Source organism: Equus przewalskii, chromosome 3, assembly GCF_037783145.1.
Source record: "Equus przewalskii isolate Varuska chromosome 3, EquPr2, whole genome shotgun sequence".
Lineage (NCBI taxonomy): Eukaryota > Metazoa > Chordata > Mammalia > Perissodactyla > Equidae > Equus > Equus przewalskii.
Window position 1 is genome coordinate 50,955,227 of NC_091833.1, and position 21,385 is coordinate 50,976,611.

Consider the following 21,385-nt stretch of genomic DNA (forward strand, 5'->3'; position numbering starts at 1 on the left):
TTAGAACGGATGTAAAAGTTGCTAGTTTGGTCTTTGTTTTACCTACAGCTCCATCCCTGCTCCATTCTTCTATGTGCATCTACTTCATCTGGGTCCCTCGAGGTCCCTCACCCAGACAGACCTCCACTAACTGAGGATGCAGTGTGAAACATCACGCCACGTCCCTTTGGGTTTCCTTGGCTTTGCGATCTCCCAGATTGAAGCAGCAGTGGCAAATCTGGCTTTACTAGATCGCTCCATAAATCTGTCCCTGCCAGTCCGTGGTTCTGATGACTGACTGCCTGATGAGGCAGTGTGCTAAGGGTACGAAGAGGTATGGCACCATCGGGCTTGGTGGTATTCGGGTGCTAGGCTGATGTCAGGGCCGAGCACTAGCAGCACTCCCATTCTTGTGACAGGCAATGCTGTCTGACACAGACAGCAAGAAAACAAGATGGAGAACATCAAAGCAATATTGTTAGGTTTCAGTCTCAGAAGCGAAACAAGCAATGTCCGTAGAGTTCCCTTGGAAGTATTCTGAAAGTTAAAACTTGGGCAGGCATAACTGGGACATTTTGTTCTGTCACACACATTTCTGAAAAATATTGGGAGATGGAACCTGAGCTAGGGTCTGGTTGACAGGTGAGTGACCTCTGTGATCTGACAGGGAGTTTAACCCTTCATTTCACAGATAAAGAAGCTTGAGGTTCAGGGAGGCTGAAAGACTTACTGAGGTCCACAGCTCTTTAGTGACAGAGCCAGAGCTAAAACTCAGGTCTCTCGGCTCTCTAGCCAGTGTTCTTTCCATTGCCGTGTGCTGCCCTACCTTTCACATGATCGGGGCTGCTGGCTGGCCCAGGATGCCAAGAGACAAAGTCCTATGACATGTCTTTTTAATGTAAGTGGCTTTCCTTACACTATTTTTCCGGACATTATGGATAATACTTCTATGTCTCTATATTCTGAATAAAAATATAATGCATACTTGTTGTAAAGAGTAGAAAATTTAGAAATGAAGGGAGAAGAAAGTAGCGATATTTTGTAATCCTATTACAGAGGTGATCATTATTAACATTTTGTTTATTTCCTTCTAATCTTTTTCACGTGTAGAAGTGTGTGTGTGTGCCAGTGTGCTCTTGGGCATTTACAAAATTGGGATTATATATTTTGTATCAGCTGGCGTTCTTTAGTTGCAAATAACAGAAACTGACCTAGTTTCAAATTTAAGGAAGGAAAGGAATTTCTTGGCAGGCTGCAAAGTCAAAGGAACACCCAAGGCTTGGAAACATAGGGTCCAGGAAACTCAGCTGCTTTTATCAGAAGAGAGAATAAATACTGGATAGGCCCACACAGCATTGTATATAGATGTTCTAGTTTTGAAATTTACAGTCATATCTTGGATGAGTAAAGAATAACTTTAAATTTCTCTGTAACTGAAGTCAGTTTGTTGCCAGTTCAGAGTAACTCTCTCTTCTAGGTCGTTGTTACCTTCAAAGTTCAGCCTCCCTCTTAGGCTTTCTCCTTTCCACCCTGCCTTCCCCACGCCCTGCCATGGCCTCTGGGGACAGAGGAGGCTCATGCTGCCGTCCTGCCAGCAGGGGACAGGAATCTGGTCCTTGTGTCACCCTCCTGTCTTTTCTGGCTGTGGACTTGGATTGTGTGTATTTTGCCCAAGGGTCCCTGACCCCGCCGGTCGGCTGCTGGTGTAGCACGCCCTTTATGTTCTGGCAGGGGCAGTGCAGCGCAGCACGATTGCTGCCAGGAGTTTTGTCATCTTCCCCTGCTGCTACTGCGAGCCAGCTGCCCCTGGCTTTAATGTGGGGCCTCCTTATCCTCTGCTGTGGTCATCCCCCACCCCCACCCACAGGCTAGCTGGCCGCCCCATTGTTCCCAGCCCCCTTCTATTTCCTTCTCCAGAATCTATGGGGCTTGTCGGGGCGAGTGGCTCTCTCAGGCCCCTTCCGTCTCTAGTCCTGACCTGCTGCCATTGATACCTTCCTGCGTTGTCAGTGGGCATTCTGAAAGTGACTCCTCCCGGATTTCATGGAGGAAGTAGAACAAAAGTATCGTCTTTTCTCAGATCCCGAAACGTATTTGGAGCACAAGTGTCCAGCTTGAATTGCAACCCAGAAAGGGGGATGTGGGACCCTTAGTGCTTTTGGAAATTCTCCCTAAGCTCTGTGATCAAGTTTTTCTAGAAGTTCCAGGGGCTTCACTCTTGTGCTTACACACCAGCATCCTTTTGTTTGGCTTTACCTCAGCCCAGGAGCTGAGGTTTGGAGCTTCAGAGCGTTCTGTGCAAAGTGCAGGAGGATGCCTTCTCTCCCAGCGTGCAGTGTGTCACTCTTAACAGGCCCAGCTGCGCTGGTGTGTTCCACTGCTTCAAAAATGGTGAAATTGCTCTTTCAGGTTATTTCTTCTTTTTCTGTAGGGCCTCTCTCCCTTCCTCAGTAGGAGTTAAATGGGGAAACTGGGCTAGAAGACAAATCTGAAAGACAGACCGGATTGTACTAGTGAGAACGGCTGTTTCACTGGCCTGAAGTCATCATTCCCAATTTCTTCCTTCCAATGTGTCCTTTGCCAAGAGGCTCTTCAGTTTGCATACAAATAGGTTTTTAAGAAGCTCACCCCGTGACCTAGACCCTGATGGGGGCTGATTTTTCACTTAGACTCAAGCTAATGTGTCTATTATACAATTTTTTAAAAATAAGAATTTTTAATTTAATAGGTGAAAATAGTATCTTGTGGGTATTTAAATTTACATTTTTTTTACTGTTAATTGTCATGTATTTTTCCATATACTTATTTCTAATTTGTGTTTCTTATGAATTGTCTGTTCAAGTCTTTTCTCATTATTCCGTGGTATTTTAGTATGGGAGTTAACAATATCAGATATATAAAGCTTTGAAATACTGTATTCGTTAGAAACAGTTCCCCTGGTTTTTTTTTTGTCTTTTTACGATTATTTTGATATGTACGAAAGTTTACCATTTGTATGAAGTGTGATGTGCAGGGATAGGAATAGTGAATATGGCAAAGACATCTCTACTGCCAATTTAGTTTATGGATGCAATGCAATTCTAATCAAAATCTAAAAAGGTTGTATGTAAAACTGTACAACTTTATTCTAAAATTTATATGGAAGGGCTAACATCATCCAAAATATGCTTAAGGAAAATGAGCAAAACAAGGATATTTGCCTTACTAGATATTAAGATTTATTATAAGGTTGTAGTAATTAAGACAGTGTGGTATTAGCGTTGGGATAGACACTCAGGTGGGAAAAGGGGGACTAATGCTTAGTCCCTTGGGATGGTGAATGGTGCTGGGATAACTGGTTATCCATATGCGATTAAAGGAATTGTCTCTCTACAGCCTCCATGAGTAAATGAAGATTCTGTGTGAATTAAAGACCAAACTGTGAAGGGTAAAACTTCTAAACTTTGAGAGGACAATATAGGAAGCTATCTTTATGAAAGTGGGGTAGGAAAAAATTCACTAAGCAAGGTCCATAAAACACAAACCATAAAGAAAAAAACTGATAAAGTCAACTACGTTAAGATTAATAACGGCTGTTTATCAAAAGATAGTGACCAGATAAGCCATAAAGGAGAAAACAACACTTTCTACACGTACAGCCTAGAAAAGATTGGTTTACAGAATAGTGAAAGAATCTTGAAAAGCAATATGATAAAGATACAAACAACCTGATAGAAAATTAGGCAAATTAGGAACTGTAAGTCTGTCTTAGGGAGGCTTTGAGACTCGAGTCCCTGTTAGCTGGCTTCTCTGTCCTGTTAACACGTTACCCATCATTCTTGGAGCACTTCTTTATTAATGCCACAATAAGATATTTCAAGCTCATTTGCACTTTCTTTTTCCCAGCCCTGGAATCAGCCATTTCTCCATTTAAACCTGATTCCTTTTAGGGGAAAGTTATATTTGGAACCCAAGATCTGCTTGTGGGGTGCAATTGCTATTGTAGTGTCATTGCTCCCATTCCCTTTCTATGGACAGAGGTAGGGAATATTTGTACTTACACACACACACGTATATATACATACACATTTACGTCTATGGTTATTTCCATATATCTACAATACTGAAAACCATTGTGTTCACACCAACCCTGCAGGTCCAACCCATTATCATGAAGTTCAGTCCCATTTTCTCCCTGGATCTCATTGTCCTTAACACGGTTACTTGTTTAATCAATTCTCTTTTATGTACTAGTCTCCCTTTGCTGCCACCACCACCACCTTCCTTACAATGACTTCCTTACACCACTTAGGCTGCAGGGCTGCTGCAGCTGGCAAACACCATGTGGACTCCCTCTTCACCCTACCCAGTCTCCCATGTCCTGAGCAAGGCCACCCTCATACGTGGGCGCCCTCCTCACCCTGCTCAGTCCCCACCTCCCAAGCTAAGCCTTCCTCCTATGCAGATGCTCATCTTACCTCACTCTGAGCCACCACAGCTTTCCCTAGCCTGGTGCGAATGCCTATCCTTCTTGTCTCTATCAAACGACTTTATGACTCAATTCTTCTGGAAAAGAAGGGAAGAGGAAGAGGAAAAGAAGAGCTATCTCTAGATCTTTATGGTTTCATTAAAAAATTTTTTTTATTTCATTTTATTATTTTTTAAAATTTATTGTTGCTTTTTTGCTGAGGAAGATTAGCTCCCAGCTAACGTCTGTGCCAATCCTCCTTTACTTTATATGTGGGATGACACCACAGCATGGCTGACCAGTGGTGTAGGTACCCGAACCTGTGAACCTGTGCTGCCAAAGCAGAGTGCGCAAACTTAACCACTACACCACAGGGGCCAGCCCCTGCTTTCATTTTTTATAATTATCTCTTTAACTCATGGGAATATGGTACGATTTAAAGATAATTTTACTTATATCAAATCATTATTTGCTAAATAATTCTTTATATTCCCATATAAATACCTTTTGATTAGTATAATGTACAATGTTGAAATAAATGACAGTTTTTACTTTTGATGAAAGTGGTAGAAAGACATCTCTGGGAACAAGAAAGCTAATTTGTTTGAGATTTCGTTTACAGCAGAAAGAAGAAAAATAAAGTTGAATTTTTAACAAGGCTGAATTTTTCTTTTAAGAAGACAGTATGTAAGGTTTAACTCAGGAAAGTTTTAAAATTAAAATTAAATAGAGAAAGGGGCTGGCCCCGTGGCCGAGTGGTTAAGTTCGCGTGCTCCGCTGCAGGCGGCCCAGTGTTTCGTTGGTTCGAATCCTGGGCGTGGACATGGCGCTGCTCATCAAACCATGCTGAGGCAGCATCCCACATACCACAACTAGAAGGACCCACAACAAAGAATATACAACTATGTACTGGGGGGCTTTGGGGAGAAAAAGAAAAAAATAAAATAAAATAAAATCTTTAAAAAAAATTGTTTAAAATTAAAATCAAATAGAGAAAGCTATTCGCTAAAATGTGAAACCTCGGGATGAATAAATGTAATCGTGTCTGGGCTCTGTGACTGCACGACATTAGTTGCTCATGAGGGATTGTTCTCTGAAACACATCTGTTTCCATCTAGAAAAATAAACAAAAAAGCCCTTTCTTACCCTTGGCTCCACTTCTTTGAGTTATGTCAAGTAAAATTAAACATTGAAAACTAATATCTGTACAAAGAAAGCACGGATTTATATAAGCATATTTACTAGTACAAGTATTATGTAAAAAGATTGCCTGCTGAGTGTTTAAGAGGTTTTTGGTGTAGATTATGCTCTTCTATAAAACACTAAATTCTTTAGTAGATACTTTTATTGCCTCAATCTTGCCTTGAGCCAGACTATCTCCTCTAGTTTTTCCTATATTAGTTTTCAATTGACTGGAACCTCACAGTTGTCAGTCTCTCAGGACACGGGGAAAGAAAATGTCCCCTTTACATTCCTCCTTATTACATTACTAGAGACTCACTGTGAACTTCTGGGATATATCCCATAATTCTCTTGGGTCTCCTTTATTCTCCAAGAGTACAATGGGCATCGACTTAATGGAAATTTTGTGGATTATTTGTATCATATTTAATAAAATGTTTTGAAGTATCCTGTACTATATTATAACAGATGAGCAAACATTTCAAAATTTTCACCCTGGGAATTTGGCAGATCAAATTGTTTTAGCTCAGCTTGCTTTGTACTTTTCCCTTTGAGAATTGCTTAACTACCAAAGTAGATTAAAGAGCTTATGGAGACGTAGATATCTCATAGAATAAACAGTACATACATTTAAATGTATTCTTGGATTAATTAAGTATATCGTTGATAGAAAATAATACAGTTAACTTAGGCTGTGTCTTCATGTGATTCTTGGGTTGCCCATTTTGAATAAATTGTTAAATCCAGTTAGGCAGTAATTAGCTTGAATTATTTTCTGGTAAATTTTAGAATTTTGTAAACTTATTCTGGAATTTCCCAGCTTTGGCAGAAGAATCTCAGGTGCTCCCTTCTCAGAAACAAAGTTCAAGGGGCCATTTCTTTCTTGTTGCCAACAAAAATCAAAATGGAAACAAGGACCCAAAAAGCCAGTTATGACAATGTTGAGAAAAAGTAATAAGCCGTATATACAGATGGACATGAATCTGTCGTATTGGCTTTTTAAGTTCCAAATAGAAAAGTGTCCTCTTCCATGAGCAGCGTCATACTTTTTCCATTTGCTTCTAAAGATGACTGGAGAAAGTATTAATTGATTTTTAAAATTTAGCTTGTTATTTTGGAATAATTTTAGATTCACAGATAGTTGCAAAGATAGTACAGAGTTTCTGTATCCAGTATTTCTCATCAGTTTCCGTTAATGATCATATCTTGCAATACCATTGTACGCTTGTCATAACTAAGAAGCCAGCATTGGTACATTGCTATTAATTAAACTTCATACTTTACTTGGATTTCACTATTTTTTTCTACTAATGTCCTTTTCCTCTTCCAGGATCCAGTACGGGATACCACATTACATTTAGTCATCACATCTCCTTATCTTTGTGACAGTTTCTCACTCTTTCCTTGTTTTTCATGAATTAGACGGTTTTGTGGTGTACTGGTCAGGTATTTTGTATAATATCCCTTAATTCCGGTTTGTCTGTGTTTTTCTTATGATTATCCTGAGGTTACAGGTTTTTGGAAAGAATATCACAGGGGTAAAGCCCGCTTCTCCTCACGTCGTATCAGGAGTACATGCCATCAACACGACTGATCCTGGTGATGGTAAGCATATCTGTTGTTGTTTGCCAGGTTTCTCCACTGGAAAATTACTGTCTTCCCATTTCCAAACCTTATTCTTTGGAAGCAAGTCACTAAGTCTAGCTCACACTCAAGGAGGAAGGGGCATGTGGGGAATCAATCTTCATCTCCTGGAAGGGAAGTATATACATATATTGTCTGGAAGTCATCTGTAAGGAAAATCTCATCTCTTCTCCCCCATTTATTTATTTATTCACTCGTTCATTTATATCAGTATGGACTCCTGTGTATTTATGTTATACTTTGGATTATAATCCACTACCACCTTATTTAGTTGCCCAAATTGTTGCAGCTTTAGCCCTTCAGCACTCTTCAGGCTGGCCTCTGTGTACCTTTGACATGCCCCTATCCTTCTGTCTTTTGAGCTTTCTGTACCACAAGACGCTCTGGGCTTGTCATGTGTTTGTCTTACCCCAGCCCTAGAATTAACATTTTTCTGAAAAGTCTGGGTTCCTTTATTGGAGAATAATATTTGGATGAAATTTTATAATGGGTTATAGCCTAGGTAGACTTAGACAGGTAGAGCTCAGACAGTTTTCAAAAGAGTGATCAAAGGCATGATCCAAAGTCTCGGAATTTTACCGGAAACCACCCTATTGAGGAATTTTATGAAAATGTCACCAAGGGCATTTAAGTGAATTATAGGATTGAAGAACAGTACTCACATTATATCATCTTGGAAATTTTCATTAGAGTGAGCAGGATTTATCAAACTGACAGCATATTAAACCTCTGTGATTCATACCTGAGGGGCGTTGTGAAGGAATTCAGTGGACTCTGAGAACAGCTTGCATGAATTTTGTTGGAACTTAGGTAAACAAGAGCAAATTCTAAAAGTAATAGATAGATTCATACTTAAAGAAATTGTATGCTTAATTTAAAAAGTAATTTTTTCTGGATGGATAATTATGGTGTGATTCTTGAAAACGTCTAAATGGCATTCTAGTCACATTTCAAAAAAATGTGGCATGCATAGTCCGAGGCAGTGCGAAGGCTATAAAGACATATAAGACAGTCCGTCTGTTTTCCAAAGAGGTCAATAGTACGAGGAAACATCATATGGTGGGAAGGACGAGCATTAATGTAGAGCCTTGGGAGCTGTATGGTAAATGTGGCTATGGCAACGGGATCCCTGAGGAAGCAGTAGAGGGCTGCGTCTTTAGAGGCGCCAAGGACTCATGATTCTAAGTAGGGAGTGGTGGTGCATCTGTGAGATGAAGAGAGAAACTGAGACAGTAAAGGAGATTGGTTCCTCTCTCTCTCATGGGAGAAACATACTCAGCAGTCAGGGAGCAAATGAGGTTGAGTCCGTGGGACATGAAGTCCACAGAGAGTGGGAAAATCAAACAGTAGGACCACGAGGAGGAAGAAATACCTTGGTGAAATATATTTGTTCAGTAACCCTTGGCTCTAAACCACTTATACACTCTATTTTAAAGTACATTATTCAGAATCAGGCCACAAAGTGGCCTAGAAGAAACTAGAGCCAAGAGCTAGAGAGAACAAAGGTGCATCCCAAGTGAATGTTCAGTCTTATGAAATCTTAGTGGGGGAGATTTTAGCTGGCTGGTTAGGAATCTCAAAAGAATGAGTGCCGATGGACATCTCTGTTTTGATTTTCTACCAAACTCTCGGTGCTGTACTTTGCTTTTTCATGCTGTAAATGATTCATTTAAAAAACTTATTTATCTATTTTATCATGGTAAAATACACATAGCGTAAAATTTACCACTGTAATCATTTTAAAGTGTACAGTTGAGTGGCATTAAGTACATTCACATTATTGTGCAGCCATCACCACTGTTCATATCTAGAACTTATTCTCCATTCCACACTGAAACTCTGTACCCATTAAACAATTACTCCCTAATCCTCTCTCCCTCCGGCCCTTGGCAACCACTATTCTACTTTCTGTCTCTGTGTATCTGACTGCTTTAGGTATCTCATCTAAGTGGAATCATATAATATCTGTCCTTTGGTAAATGGCTTATTTCACTTAGCATAATATCTTTCAAGTTTCCTCCATGTTGTGCTGCTCTGCTTTTATTCCTAAAGTAGACACAGTAAAATTATACTGAGTTTTTGCTTTTTTCCTGAGGCAGTTTCATAGCCTGAGGTAAATAGGAGGACACATGAAATGCAAGTTGGAGGGGAAGGGTGTGTGGCGCCAAAGTAGGGGCAGGATATTGAGGTCCCAGACCCCTTAGCTGCTAGAGGTGGAGTTGGAGATTGAGGATCAGGCATAGCAGTAGGATGTGGGCAATGAAGGACTAAATCACAAGGTCCAAGGTCAGTGATATGAAGCTAGGATGCTGGGCTGAGGCAGAGATATAGACAGGGAGGACCGAAATCCTGTGAGTCCGAGAGTCATGCTGCATTTGGATGTTACTGTAGATTCTGAAAGGTGGAGGGAAAGACTCCAGTGAGTCACACAGATGCTGAGGAGAGAGAGGCCACTCCGGCTGGTTGATACGGAGAAGTTTTCATAGAAAAGGTGGGATATAAAGTGGGTAGAATTTAGATAAAGAGAGAGGACTGGGGTGATGATCTTCTCAGAGGAAGTGGCATTAGAAGAGGTAAAGAGGTGGCAACTGCAAGATGCTTTTGGAGCTGAATAGACTGATTTGCCTGGCTCTGCAGAGGGTGTGTACAGAATGCAGGCGATAGGAACAGGTTGATGGCGCCAGTTTATAGAGTACAGTTATTGCTAGATAATCGATTCAGGTTATTTTGTAAACAATGGACATCATCAGAAAAGGACCAGTTTATCCTTTCCTTTGCCTTGACTCCCGTGACCTTCATCGTGACCTTAATTAGAACGATTAGCATACTTTGTCTTACAGTAGGTTGGGAAATGTCTATATCTCTTATGAGAATATAAACTGCCTGAAGGCAGAGCTGTTTCACTCAAGTTCATGTTCCTTAGGGTGTTAACCACAATGTCTTGAATTTCTTAGTTCCTCAGTAAGCATTCTTTGAATGGCATGATATTAGATTAGGGGGTTTTGATGGGAGAACGGGGTAAAATGGTGAGGCTGTAATTTAGGAAGATTAAGTCTGATGAGAACAAGTAGAGAAGATGGAGGCAGGTTGACTAGTGGGGAAGCTATTACAATAGTGAAGTGGTGAGGTAACCCAAGGCATTTCTCTCCTGGGCCTGGACAAGAAAGCAAGGATTTGAAGAGAAATCTGATACCAGATTATCCAGTCTTTACATGCCAGTAAGTCTTTCAGTGGCAGCTGAAAACAAAGGTTAGGAAGAAAGAAGAAAAAAGAAAAAGCTGAGGAATGAGTCATCAATTACTCCTGCATATTTTCTTCTGTGGAATCCTGAACAAGTTACTTACCATAAGGCCAACAAATATAGTTTCTTTTTCTTGGAAATCACAGAAGCTAGTGCTTCTTTAGAAAGTACTGTCTATATTAGTCAGAAAGTAAAATTAATCTAATCATTCTCACTTTCTCTTTGGACTTGTCTGATTGGTTGGTGGCCCTGTGGGTTCTTCATAAATGTGTTTCCTACTGTCTGTGAACAGTAGAATATAACATTATATTTGACAAGATTTTTGTTGGCACATGCACGCGCAGTGAGGTGTTCCTAGTTACATAGAAATAAGATTACTTGCTGAGCTAATCCTATAAAATCATCCACAAGCAGTAGATTAGCCACCTGTACAAGTAAACCATGAGAAATTGCCTGTAAGCCTGGGTCTAAAGAGTTTGGACAAACTTTAGGGGGTAAAAATTTCTCCATAACACTTTGGCACAAGAAAAATCACAGCACTTCATTTTCCAAATAAATGAAATCTGGATCTAAGTCACCTGTCATGAAGGGGGATGGGTGCTGAGATGCCAAATGTCAATCATTATTGAGGGCTCCTCCCCTTTCCTAAGAGTTTATCTTTGGTAACTGCCCAGAAGCTTGTTTGTTTGTTTGTTTGTTTCCTGAGGAAGATTAGCTCTGAGCTGACTTCTCTTGCCAATCTTGCTCTTTTTTTTGCTTGAGGAAGATTAGCCCTGGAGCTAAGATCTGTGCCAATCTTCCTCTATTATATATGTGGGTTGCTCCACAGCATGGCTGACGAGTGGTGTAGGTCCACACCTGAGATCCGAACCAGGGCTGCCGAAGCAGAGGGTGCTGAACTTAACCACCAGGCCATGGGACTGGCCCAGAAGCTTGTTATCTAAGTCCCTGGGATCCATTTTGAAGAGGGGTGTCTCTTCTCCTTCCGTCTCACTGGTTGGTGGGATCTGTTGCTGAGGCTCCCCAGCCTGGTGTCCAGCCTCCTTCTCATGCCATGCAGCTCCAGTTCCCCCAATTCTGGGCGCTTTTTTCCAAGAGAGACCATGACTTGCCATCTGTAACAACCCCAAATCCAGTTCCCATTCCATGGTGGAGATGTTCCGCCCTCCTCCCCTGGTGGTAACTTCCACTGTCTCTCCTCCGCACCACCTCTGCTAGGGGAGCAAGCTGAATCTCCTCCAATCTACCTCAAACACAGAACTGTTTACCTCTCTCCTGCTGAAGGAGAGACAAGGAGCTCAACATTTAGAAACCAGTGCTTCCTCTTTCCTGCAGTGGGTTGGGGAAAAGAGATTGTTGATCCTTTCTTGGTGAGTCTTTAGCAATAATACAATATCAACAACTATAGTAAAATAACCCGTAACAACAACCACCACCACCTCAAAACAAACCCCAAGTGTGAGTTAATTTTCTTCTTATTAACTTATCTGATTACACACCACATACTCTAATCAAAGGGATCTGAGTGTATTCTTAGAGTAGGGGGTCTTAAACATGACCGTAATGTAGTAGGCTCAAATAGAATCAATTGCTTTAGAACTTGCTTAGGCAAAGACTGGTTAACCTTTGCATCTGATAAACAGAATGGAATCTGGAGAAGAGGTAGCCAGTGAGAGAGAATTTTTCAGTAAATCTCCAGCACTCTTTAAATCTAAATGGTCTGGTCGTGTGGTATTTTGTTATGGTGCAAGAGGATGCAGTGAGTGATTGTTAGCTTGGCAATCATGGAGATCATCTTCCCTCCTGGTCAGTTCCAGATCCTGCATGGTTGAGATCTCATCATGGTGATGAGGCAGCCCTGAGAAGTCTTACCCAAGTGGCCAGCCAGCCTCTCTAAGTAGCATTTCTCATCTCACCTAATTTAGCTATATCTCAGTCCAAAAAAGACCTATCTGTTTATATTAAGATAACTACAGAAAAAAATACATCTACTTTAGTAGATTCACTATGTGCTGTGGTACACGTTGGTGAGATGGATAGTCGCGTTGCCCATGAAATGGAAATGTTCTGCTCATCCATTCATTCATGCAAATAAATATTTATTGAAATTCTACTATGTGCTAAGCACTGTTCTAAGTGTTGGAACTACAAAAATGAATCAGATAGATATGGTTTTGGTCTATGGGGTTTATATATTAACCCAAATGTTTCCTGACCTTCATCTAAATCTCTCTCTCTCGTTTTTTTTTTTGAGTTCTCATCCAGAGTTTCCTAAATGTCAGGCTGCTTGTATTTGAATCAATTGCAGATTTCTTGATCCTAGCCCTGGATATTTTGATCAAGTGGATCTAGGATGGATCTGTGTACTTAAAACAAAAAGTCCCCCTAGGTAGTTTGGTGTACAGCTAGGTTTGAGAACCATTATTACCAAAAACATTCTAATCATTTAGAGCTGAAATTGCAGTGGTGTCTGAACCATATATGGATGATGGAAACTATTGGCGAGTATTACAAGATTCAAGTAGGAATTTTCTTTTGGCCACATAACTATTGTTAAAACTCAAACTGAAGACAAAAGACACAATTTGTTCTGTATTCTAAATTTATGCAGTCACTAGCAGTTGCGGTCAGCCACCGTTCCGCAGGGCTCACTGAGAGGCCCATAGTTAGAGAACTGGCCCAACCACCCATCCCTCCCAAGGGTTGTTGGGAGAGGAAGAAAGCCTTTTGGAGAGTGGATATAGAGTCTATTGCTATCTCAAGTCAAGTATGTGAGGGTTGGGAGCTCAAGTAAATCACTTGAAAAGAAAAGTAAACAGACATTTTGTTCCCTGGCTTTATGACCTTCTTAAGTAGCAGACTTGCTGATATGCCTTGTGTACTCTGAGAATGTGGGAAAAGAGAACTGACTGGAGATGGCATGAGTAGAGCAACATCTAGGTGGAGAGGGGGGTCTCCTCCTTCAGAGTAGAGGTGAGAAAGTTCTCACATGCCTGCAGACCTGTGAGTTGGCTCTAAGAAATGTATGAAATTGGGATCCATAGTTGTCTCAAGATTGATGCAGTGGGGGGGGGGGGGGTGGGGAGGGTGGGTGGGGGGGGGTGGGGGTCGGGGAAGAGGGGCCCACATGCAGGGGAAAGCCACCAAGGCAGCATCTGCCAAAAGATGTAACCAAATCTTTCACCGGAGTGGAATCTTGGAGCCACCACTGGTCTTCATGGAGCCCACAGGCAATAGACCAGACTAGTAGTTACGGTCATCAGGAAAGAAGAACACAACTTGCCCAGTCACATGAGGAGATGCTCATGCTTCTTTTCTTTTACCTCCCTGCCTCAATCCCAAAGGAGCTCACACCGGAAGAAGTCTTTCTGGGTCATGGGGCAGGTAGAGTTTTATTGAATGTACAATTGAAGTGTTCAAAGGAACAGGACTGAGTCTGAAATAGCTCAATGAAATTGTTTTAATAACCATATTTGGTTGAAAAACATATAATTATGCAAGATGTATTTGCGGATCAAGAAAGTGGTGTTTGTTTGGGAAACTTAATGGGAAAATTAAACTGTTACATATCCATAAAGAATTGATATTCCTTAATAGACAAGGTTTTGTTTAAAAAAATGTTTTTGAATAATTATATTTGCACATTTTACAGAATTCAAGAGATATAAAAGAATAAAAGTAAAAGATAAGTTTTTTCCGTTCTCCTTTCTCCCAACCATGCAATCCTTATGTTTCTTTCTGGAAATATTACAGAATTGCTTTATATTAAAGTTTCCAAAAATGGTTGTATAGTTCTTATAGCACTGATGAACATATACAAGAAATATATGGGCTAGATACATTTCCATATTCTAGGTTTATTTTTTGAAATCTATTGCCAGACAGCATCATCTCATCCTTGTTATTTCTCTGTGACCCATTGAATCTCAGTGTTTGAAATTCCCCAGAAGCAGATGTTCAGAACATCCTCTGGTTTTTGCTTTTTTTTTTGAGGAAGATTAGCCCTGAGCTAACTACTGCCAATCCTCCTCTTTTTCTGAGGAAGCCTGGCCCTGAACTAACATCCGTGCCCATCTTCCTTTACTTTCTATGTGGGACGCCTGCCACAACATGGCGTGCCAAGCAGTGCCATGTCCGCACCCGGGATCTGAACCGGCGAACCCCAGGGGGGTGCCGAGAATCGGAACGTGCGCACTTAACCACTGTGCCACCGGGCCGGCCCTGGGTTTTGCTTTTTAATCTTGAACATTTGAAACAGCTATTCCTATATTAATTATTTCTTATGATTTGCTTATTCCTCTATCACTCCTTATATTTTGCTTATTCAGATAAAATTGCTTTACTCATTGCAGGTTTTTTTTTAAGGTTTTTTTATTTTTATTTTTTTTATTTTTCCTTCTCGTTAAAGCCCCCTAGTACATAGTTGTATATTTTAGTTGTAGGTCCTTCTAGTTGTGGCATGTGGGATGCTGCCTCAATATGGCCTGATGAGCGGTGCCATGTCTGCCCCCAGGATCCGAACTGATGAAACTGTGGGGCGCTGAAGCAGAGCGCACGAACTTAACCACTCAGCCACGGGGCCGGCCCCCATCACTGCAGGTTTTAAGTCCTGTTCAGAGATGAGTTTGTCTTCAGAAAGAACACTAACTGTTGGACTCCATTCCTGCCTCCTCTTGTCATTTAGGATTCTGTGTAAGTCATGAAACCTCTGTACTTGCTTTTCTCAGCTATGAAATTGAATAAAGACAACTTGCTTTCTTCTACTTTTTGTGGTGGGGAAAAGCTTCATTAGCCAGGGCTGGCTTTGTCACAGGCCAAGGGTGGATGTTAAGAAGTTGAGTGACTGGATTTTAGGACTAGGATGTAGGTGGGGTTAAGAAAAGTTTTCATTGGCTTAAGGCCAAGTTAGAATCCAGGTAACAAGATTATAAACCTGGGAACCTCCTCAACCCTAAGTCCCTCAGCCCTAAATTGGATTTTACTGCTCTCTGTTTGCTTGTGGTTCATTATGTCAGTGATCATTCTTTAGCTTGTAAATTCTGTAGGACAGAGACTATGAATTATTTAGTTTACATACTTCACAGCACAAATCATAGTGTTTTATACATAGCAGGTGACAGATACAGTATTTGTTGAGTGATGGGCTAAGGGGTTTAGCTTTAATTCACTAGTGGATGGGAAACTAAAACAACAACAAAAGTCAAAAACCAAAAAAATAATTCAGCGATAGAAAAGAGGGAGAATTTCAATAGAAGCCTTACAGACCAGAAATGTGTTTAGAAAGATGAGTATGGTGCAGGGTTGCCAGATTTAGCAAATAAAAATACAGATGCCCTCTATTTTATCCGGCATGCCTAATATTGTGTTAATATAGCCTGTAAAGATTGAGTAAGAAGAAAATGGCGGTAGCTAGGAGACAACTGAAATTATTGTGGGAGAGAAGGGTTTCTGACAATGAATATGCAAGGACTGTATTTGGGGCACACTGTGACAGTAAGACGGCTGGGACTTGAGGACTGCATGTGAGAGGCGAGGGAGAAATGAATTTCTGCAGAGTTTTAAATTTAGGTGCCCAAGTAGATGACTGCAGAGAGGGATCTCCAGAAAGCTGGGAGGAGACTGGGTGTACGTGGGAGAGGAAAGGCATGGAGGACAAAAATAAGTTGAATTTAAGCCTTTTTGAATTTACAAGTGGAGATGACCAGTAGGTATTTAGGGATACAAGCTTAGAGCCTAGGAGAGGTTTGGTGGGTACAGACACAGGAGTGCTACGAGGACTCTGGGCAGCAGGGAGGAGAAAGATTTTGACTGGAATCTACCTGGTTCTTGACCCAGGTAAATTCTGAATATGAATATATAAATATTCAACAAGAAGCAGAGGAGCCAAATGTATGTAAGCATCCCCTTGAACAGGGTGTATGTATTGTCAGCATAAGTTTTTTCAAAACGGTGATGTAAGCCTGAGTATAACAGGGCAGTGGTGAAGCAAGAAATTTTTCTTGCAGAATCTTATCGGAGTCCCTGACAGTTTGCTCTCAGCATAGGGAATAAACGGTAAGGAAAAATCTTAATAGGTGATGCTGTTCCTGCTTGAGTCGCTCCTGGCCTTCTTAGCCTGTGTATTCTCGGTTAAATATATTGAGGGCTTAGAGGGGTGCGTGTGTGCATGTGTGAGTGTGTCCGTGTGTGTGTCCCACCAATCCATAACTCTTTTGCAGTTCTGATCAATAAATACTTATTGAAAAAAAAAGAGTTAATAAATGAATGAATTTTGAATAAATAGGTAGAGATACAGCTGTATTAACAATATCAGCGTAAAGGTAATAGAGTTAATGTTACAGAAATTTAGAAAATTCGTTATTTCCCATGAGTCTTTAGAGGTCTCAAGGAAGTATTCTGTGAGTAAGGAACTTATGTTAGAAAAGCATAGAAACTGGAGAACAGTCCGAAGTATATATCCCTGCCCTGCCATGTTCTCTTCCTTCAATGCGCAAGTACATGGCTGCGTATAGTAACGAAGTCCACGTGTAGCAGGCTTGGAATTTTCCCTCCCACGAGGACAGCACAAGTTGTCAGCACATATTTACAGTGGGCTTTTCCGTTGTGAGGAGGGAGGAGCAAGGCGGGAAGAGGTGGAGAAAAACATAGGAACTAGTGCATGAAACAAACAAGTTCCCGGAGGTGGAAAAGTCAGACCCTAGGGTGTAGCTTCCCCTATATATTACTCCTCCTATCTGCAGTCAGCAATTGGATTTTGATAATCTGAGAACTAAATGAAAGTGGAAGCGTTTAAATGGGGAAGGGAAAAAAACCCCAAAAGAATCAAAGAAACAAAACCACAGCCTCTACCAAGACTCCAACAACACAGGGAAAAAAAGAAAAGAAAAAAAAAAAAAGGTTTAAGTGTTTGGAGCTCCATCTTCTGGTCATAAAACAGGATAGACTTGAAATGTGATGTTAATCATAAAAGCTAAAATGTATTGACAGGAACTGTGTCAAATCTAACACAGTTTGTCCTGCCAAATAAACTACAAACTCTTGAACTCAGAAGTCAAGGCCCTTCATGATCTGGCTTGAACCTCCTGTTTCATCCCCTTTCATTCATCCATTCAACAAGCCTACCAGTCAACAGTGCTGGGCTGGGCTCCGTGGGAAGTGCAAACCCATCAGCCTTGGCACCTGCTTTCAAGGAGCGACTCTTTAATTCACATGTCACCAAAAACTACATTCATTATTTTACATTTCGTGTCAACTACACAGATACATGAATAATTCTTCTCTCCCCAAATTAAAACTTGACAGAAATGGCTAAATTTTCCTTTGACTTGCACCCCAGTTGTAATCTTCTCTTCCTCCCAGCACTAACCATGGCTGTAGGTTTGTGGACCCTTCTGGATATTATTTAAGCTGTGACATACAGGTAAATCTACACATAGAAGTTTTTTGTGAGCTTGAGTAGGAGTGTATGTATGTACGAGTATGTTTTACACAAATAGGAAAATACTGTACCACTGTATGCAATTGCTTTTGACTCTTAGCAATATATCTTTGGGATTTACCCATGATATTACATATATATCTAGTTTGTTCTTTTTGATAGTGACATAGTATTCCATAATTTTTTAGCCTGTCTCCTTTTTAGGCTTGTTTGCAGAATTATAAACAATGCTGTGGTAAACCTTCTTGTGCCCATGGATATTTCTCCAGGAGAGAAACTGAGAAGTGGGATTGTTGGTCCATAGTGTGTGTGTGTGTGTGTGTGTTTGATGAGGAAGATTGGCCCTGAGCTGACATCTGTTGCCAATCTTCTTCCTTTTGTTTGGGGAACATTAGCCCTGAGCTAACATCTGTGCCAATCTTCCTCTATTTTGTATGTGGGATGCTGCCACAGCACGGCCTGATGAGTGGTATGTGGGTCCATGCCTGGGATCCGAACCAGTGAACCCCAGGGCTGCTGAAGCTGAGCGTGTGAACTTAACTGCTACACCACTGGGCTGGCACCTGTATGTGTGTTTTTTGATAGATACTGGCTGTTGCCTTCTGAAGTGGCAATTGAAATGCAGGTCTCTTTTTTCACATTTCTTTGTCCACACATTTGCCAGCTGGATATAATAAAACTTTTACTCTTTTTGGTCATTTCAATAGCTAAGAACTAGTATTTCATTGTTGTTTTTAGTTTTATTTCCCTGGTTTTTCATTCTTTTATGTTTAATGACCATTTTATCTTTTCTTCTGAGAATTGCCTCATTCTTTCCGTGTTTATATTCTTTGTTCATTTCTCTTGGGTTGTTTTTGTTTATGTTTGATACGTAGGAATTCTTTGTATATTCAGGATATTAGTTTGTTATATATGTGGAAAATAGTTTTTCTGGATTATTGCTCCTTTTAAAAACATTGCCAAGGGTATTATTTATAATACATAAAGTTTTATTTCTCATTTGTTTCTCCTTGATCTACTTTGTCAATCTTTTCCTGACATATTCCTCATATATTCTCACATATATATATGCACATATTTGTATGTACATTGTAGAAGTTGTGGTCAGGGCTTCACCCATATCCTCTTGGGCCCTACAACTTATACACAGCTGTTGCAACAGTGTGTACAAACACACATACATAAAATGTTTTCTTCTAGTCTATTGCCTATGTTATCTCTGTCATAGAGAAAGTTTTAGTAGAACAGTGGGTCCACAGCATCTTTTTCAGTATCTCTTCTACATCTGGTACAGTACTAGGCACTGTGATATAATGGGAAGAGGTCAAGAAAAGCAACGTATGAGGCACTTACATCTTAGGCAGGAATTCACATTTAAGAGAACAAATGAAGAAAGGAACCTTTTGCAAAACAAGTTATCAGAGTAGAAAATTTACTTGGAAAATTGTTTCTTAAACTGGTGAAGGCCAGAGAGGAATGATAAGAATGTGGTGTTGGTTAACCAGGAAAACTTCCAGACATGGGTGAAGGTTGAATCATAATGAAGATGTGATGGGTGGTATTTGGCAGCGAGCAGTGGACAGAGGACTTTGTTTGGTATGAAAAAATAGTGCCTGGTCAAGAATTAGTATGTTGTCTTCATGGGGGATGCAGAGTGGATGGGGTTTGCTGGTGGCAAGTCTCCGTTGGGGACATTTAATCAGGGGGGACTAGGCAAACTGGGAGGTGGGTGAAGTTGGACTCGGGAACTCTACCACACTAGTCTGTCGGCAACTCTTTTCCCCCTCCTGGCACTTCTTTCCTACCCATCTCTCACCCCAGGCAGTCACCTCTTGTCTCATTGCCAGCTCTCCTGCAGGGACGTGCTCATCCAGGTGTAGATGATGATGATTTAAGATTTGGAAAGACAAGGCCATTGGAGCGTGGGGTGGGAAGAGGAGGAAGAGAGGAAAAGGGTTTCCTCATTAAGATACCAATGTAAGCAAAGGCACAGGTGTGAAGGTTTACACACAACTCAGGGGAAATACAGTGGTTTCTTTTGGCTAGCACAGTGGGGTTCCTAGTATTACTGAGTATGATAATCTCTTATTAATAAGAGACAAATCGATAGGCCCCTACATAATACTGACTGCATGTTTAGTATCTTTTGATTGAGAAAATACATGGCAATAAAACATATTTTAAATTAATAGTTGTTTTTAAATAAAGTATATATATACTAGGGATTTATTCAGTTTACGGACAATAATTGCAATTATGTGGATTCACAGGCCTCTTTACATTACTCCAACCTCCTAGCTCCTTGGCGCGCAGGTTGGGTTCCACTGGTCTAGCACAGGGTTTTTGTAGGGAGGACCATTCCGTGAGAGATTCATTCATTCATTCAACTTATATTTATTGGACATCTACTAAGGCAATGTGCTCTTTTAGGCTCTGGGAATACTGCTGTAAAAGAAACAAAGGCTTCCTGTCAGAGAGCTTATATTCTAGTGGGAAGACAATAAAAAATAATACACAAGTAACTATAATATTTCAAATGGTGTTAAGTGTTATGGAGAACAGGGAGTGCCTGGGTAGGCTGAGGGGACGTCATTTAGAGTGGAGAGAGCAAAGCTCTCTAGTGCGGTGATATTTGAATAGACACTTGAATGAGTCAGAGTGAGCCGTTCAGCTCTCAGAGGAAGAGCGTTCAGGTCAAGGGAACTGGTATTACAAAGCGCCAGGGGTGGGAGCGTGTGTGTTATCCTTGAGTAACAGCAAGAAGACAGGTGTGGCTAGAGTAGGGTTAGAGAGACGGGGGACTGTGGTAGAGGATGAGTCAGAGAGGTAGTGTGTAGCCAGCCACGTCATATAAGGTCTTGCAAGCCATTGTCAGCACTGTGAATTTTACCCTAAGAGAGATAGGAAGAAGCCATTGGAGAACTTTAATTAAAGTAGTGACATGAAACGACTTATCTAGGCCAGCCCCGTGGCTGAGCGGTTAAGTTCTCGCACTCTGCTTCAGTGGCCCAGGGTTTCATGGGTTCGGATCCTGGGCGTGGACATGGCACTGCTCATCAGGCCACGTTGAGGAGGCATGCCACATGCCACTACTAGAAAGACCCACAACTGAGCGATACAACTATGTACGGGGCGGGGGGTGGGGGGGTGGGTGGAGGATTTGGGGAGATAAAGCAGAAAAAAAAAAATCCTGACATCTTTTAAAAGAATCGTCATGGCTGCTTATGAAATAAATTATTAGGTGAGTGTTGAAGCAGGAGACCAATTGTATAAATCCAGGCTAGAGATTAATTGTCAAATGCTTCTGATTGATTGAATAAGATAAAGACTGAGAACTGACCCTTGGATTTGGCAGTGGGGCATTTACTAAGGAGTATGTACTCAATTTGATAGGTAAGAAAGAGCCTTTGAAGGTTTATAGGGAAGTGATATCATCACTGTTGTACTTTATGAA